Source organism: Bidens hawaiensis, unplaced genomic scaffold (assembly GCF_021521415.1).
Source record: "Bidens hawaiensis isolate Kalapana, Puna unplaced genomic scaffold, B.hawaiensis_p1.1 tig00004412_1, whole genome shotgun sequence".
NCBI lineage: Eukaryota > Viridiplantae > Streptophyta > Magnoliopsida > Asterales > Asteraceae > Bidens > Bidens hawaiensis.
Genome location: NW_027491265.1, coordinates 445,336 through 450,012, shown reverse-complemented (window position 1 = coordinate 450,012; position 4,677 = coordinate 445,336). Strand labels below are relative to the sequence as shown.

Genomic DNA, 4,677 nt, shown 5'->3' with positions numbered 1-4,677 from the left:
AAAAACCTATATTTGAAGTCCCACATGAATATAATTAAACATGCAAAATGCATTGAATCGTAAATCAAAATAATAATTGAAATTTTTTTCCCACACTATGTATCTACATTTTTATGAGTATTACAAAATTAAGTAAAAACTGAAACTTTTAACTGCATAATTATTACAGCTTCTGTATTTTTCATGGGTATTACATCAACTAAGGATCCATTTTATCTAAAACGTATATCAAACTTTGAAATCCATTTTAATACTACACACTGTTTGTTTAATCTGATATACCAATTTTTTTTCAAGCGTTTTATGTACAAGTGTTGACCAAAATATCAATATGAAAAAGATCCAAAAAAATCATTTGGGTCACCTGGAATGAGGGGTAAACAGGAGGTGAATGACCTAACATCATACTATCATCTCTTTGAAGAACCTGCCAAATATTTACATGTATATATTCATATATATTTATTTATAGGTTATTAAAGTAAACGATTAAGAACAGTAGAACCATTAATTACCTCCTTAGGAAGCCTCTGATTTTCAATAATTCTATCAGGCATTATAGAAGGTTCAACCTTATGAACGAAAGGTGGTGGCATAAGATTATGTTTTTTTGTCAATATGCATAGGTTCAGAATGTATAGGAAATTCTTTAGGAGGTGGCGCTATTCGGTTCATCTGTATAGGACCCATTTCTTCCCCCCATTGGGAATCACCCGGTCTTATAGGAAACTGAGGCGGTGGTGGTGGTTCAGTGGGGGGTTGTTCTCTCATGTCCATACCATGTTGTAAAATGAGGAGTCTGCGTCTTGTATCAGGGTCTAGTTCAGATTCTGGCACCTCACCTTCTTCTCGTGCAGGTGAACTGTGTAAGCATGTCTCTTGATGGTTCACTTTAGTCAATGGTTCAAGTGCAGGCGGCAGTTGGTTATTCGGATATTGGACGATTGGCGCTGGAGGCACGATAGGCATCGATATTGATGAAGGTGCAGGATTGTACTGGAAAGCTGTCTTAGGTACTGGATCAAGTTTAGGCATCAGTGGAGGTATGGTTGATGAAGCTATAGCCTCCTGGATGGTCAAAATAATAAAGTTTTACTTATGATATAAATGTCACATCTAAAAAAAAAGAATAGCATTGTGAAAAGATAAGTTACCTTTAACCTTCTTTCTACTTCAGCATCAACCATTCCATCAAAAACAAACTGATTCTTTATTCCCATTTATAGCCGAAGGATCATCCTGGACAATGAGCAAGATTATATCACAATGGTTGCAAAAATAAAAGCAATAAGTAAAAGTGCGAAAAAGAAGGAAAGCTTAATCATTTCGTATCACAAACCTCAGAAATCAAATAGTTTCTCACATTTGGAGGCAATGTATCTTTGATATCATCTTCATGTGAAACATCATTAATTCGTTGATATAAGTGAAGAAACACAAACTAACCAGATTTCACACACACGATACGGTTCAATAACTGTTTTACGATTACAAGATTTGAATCTAGATCAAGAAGCCATACATATGAAGAATAACAACATACCGCATGAGAATTGAACAGATATAGATTGTGGGGCTGAACTCAACCAATTAGAATCAACATCGGGCATACTTATACCATAAAGATAACCAACGGACCATTGATTTCAGCGTTTGATTGCCAGTGATTGCAGAAGTTTTGATGGTTAATTGCAATGCTTTATTAAATGGAGAATAATTACAGCGGTTTCAATAACCGTTCAATTGGAGAGTAGTAACCCTAATTAAACGTACGTGGCTTGAGATGAAGGTCATTACATAACCGTTTCAATTGATTCAACACATCGTCGGAGATAGCACACTTATATCTAATCACTAAGCTCCCTAAATCTGAATAAAGTCAACAAAATCATTAGGATGACCAAGCAATTAAATGGAGACAACTGAGTTAGAAAATTGAAGGGATTTAATATTGAAAGTAGTTAAGGAGTACCGTTGGAAAATTGAAGGTAGACACTTCATTTGTAATGATGAATCTGTAACCGAATGGTAGGATTAAATGCCAATGATGAATCAGTAACCGAAATGTCGCCGGAAAATTGATCGTAATTGAGGGCCGGCGATGAACATGTAATAAATATAACGGCCCGTCTCTCTAATCAATTTTAGCATGGTCTTAAAATGATAAAATTACCATCTTGTACATCCAAAATGTTTTATATGTATTATATAGATATAGATATTGATTACTTTAATAGAAATATAAAATAAGGCATTTATTATTTAATATATAAATATATATATATATATATGTATATAACTATAATTGTGTATTATGTATAATTGAGTATAATTAATAATTTTGATTTGAAATAATAGGAATATGCCTCCAAAACAGTTATCCAGTGCTCAAAAACGTAAAAAATGAAAACGAGATGATACAATAAAAAAGTCTTAATTTGGTGCTATGCATAAATTTATACAAAAACCGGCAGTTGAAAAGCCTATTGAAGAGAAAGAGGTTGAAGAGCAAGAACATGCTAATGAACAAGATCATATGGAAGTAATACTTGAAGAGCCAGAAGAGAAAGAGCATGTTGAGGCTAATATAAATGAAAAGCATGTCAAGCATAATCATGTTGATATATTTGATCCAAGAAGGTGGGAATGACTTAATTCTGATGAGATTAAACTTTTGATTGATAAAGGTCCTAGAAGAGATAATAATCGTAAATGGTCCGTATGATAAGCATAAGAGATGATTTTCATCAGCTTTATATACAAGAACTTTATCAAATTTGGAGAAATGTGATCGCCCACGGCTAGTATATTCAATAGAGGTAGACAAGATATTTTGTTTTTGTTGTAAAATGTTTAGAAAAGGGCTCCCAAATGGTAATTTGGATAAGGGAGGTTATAATAATTGGCAGTATGCTTCCACTAGTGTCAAAAACCACGAAGTTTCCTTGGATCATCTTACAAATATAGTTGGTTTGATATGCGTAAAAGATTAAAGTTGAACGAAACAATTGATAAAACTCAGTACAAGCAATTCAAGAAAGAAAGAGGCTATTCGATACAAATCCTTTTAAGAATCATTGCATTAATCAAGTTTCTTACTAAAAATAATTTAGCATTTCGTGGAACAAAAGAAAAGTTGTATAAAAAAGGTAATGGTAAATTGTTTTTTTTTTTTTACTTCAGCCAAATTGTAACTAATTGTACTTCTTATTTAAATTTGTTTTTAATAGGTAATGAAAATTTCTTATGTCTTGTTGAAATGTTGGAAGAGTTTGGCCCGGTTATCAAAGAGCATGTCCGCGGATCATAAATGATGAGGTTCATGTTCATTATCTTGGACACAAACATCCAAAACAAGTTAATTTTTATGATAGCTCAAAAAATTAAAAAAGAAATCATAAAGCAGACAAAGGAAGCAAAGTATTATTCAATCCTATTGGGTACTCCAGATTCAAGTTATCAAGAACAGATGACTACAATTGTGAGGTATTTAAAGTTCTCTTCTAATTCGGTTACTGTCAAGGAGTCCTTTTTAGGGTTTTTGAATGTTAATGATTGTAACAACCCTGATTTTTGGGCCTATTTTTTTTTTCTTCTTTTCGTTATCTATTTAGTATTTGATTTACAAAGAACTATTAGATTGAAGAAAACTAGGAAATAATGAATACAATTTGGAACCCGTTGCACTCAAAATCGCACTGTTGGGCAAGCCCACACAATTACTTAAACCACTAAAAATATCCACCTTACAAAATTTATTTAATTCGTGTATGTGCATGTAAAGCAAATACAAAACCAATCTACCTAATTTTCAAATTATATAATCGTATCAAAATATATGCATACTTGCATAACACTTGTGCAAATAACTCATGTTACTAAGTGTGTTTTTTGGTATATATGCATGCATATAGTATTATTTTCAAGATTAAATAAATTTCCAAACAACTTATAAATGTTCATGTATATATATATTATTTTATATAATCACTTAGTTTATATAAAGATATGTATTAACTACACTATATAAAAATCACAAGTATAGGAGACCTATTTTATAAAAACTCCATAATATCTTGTTAAGATTCTCTGCTAACACAAGTTGAACCAACCCTATAGCAAGTGACTTTCACTCTCTTGTCCCCTCTCCCACTCCAAATCATATACACACACAACTATACATATTATTTTCAACTCAATTTCTTTGTACAAGTACACTCAAATATCACATTGGTTAACTTAAAATCCCTACATCAAATCTCCCCATATCTTCTAAATATCAAGAAATCTCCCTATATCTCAACCAAATCTTTCACTTAGATTCTGCTAGCATTCTAAAGTCAACTTGGGAGACCCATATCTCACTCCAAACTCAATCAAATGACTCCATTCTTCTTCTATAATAACCTTCAATCTCCTCGTGAAAGATTCACACTGGCCTCACTTCAGTTTATCAAGATTTCGACCTCCAAATCGACTTAATGTCAATACTGCGCAAGAACCGAAACTACAGTGATACTTTTACTTTGTCATCCTGTTTAAGGTATCAAACGAACTCCAATTTCATTGATTCTTTTTCCCACTTCCAAGGATTTCAATAATGTTTATTCTGGTTGAATCTCCGGGTGCATAGATGCCCAGAAACGACCTGAAATCTGTCCAAAAGAGTCACGAGTT

The 4,677-nt window shown here is 32.6% G+C and overlaps 1 long non-coding RNA gene across 1 annotated transcript; it reads right to left on the bottom strand.

Annotated features, from left to right (window-relative positions):
• Positions 1-721: 721 nt before the first annotated feature.
• LOC143626466 (uncharacterized) lies at positions 722-1,420 on the bottom strand. Its single transcript, XR_013152424.1, has 3 exons — positions 1,340-1,420; positions 1,155-1,239; positions 722-1,068 (listed from the first exon to the last, which is right to left on the bottom strand). It is a non-coding gene; the product is annotated as an uncharacterized LOC143626466 (long non-coding RNA).
• Between the last annotated feature and the right edge of the window lie 3,257 nt (positions 1,421-4,677).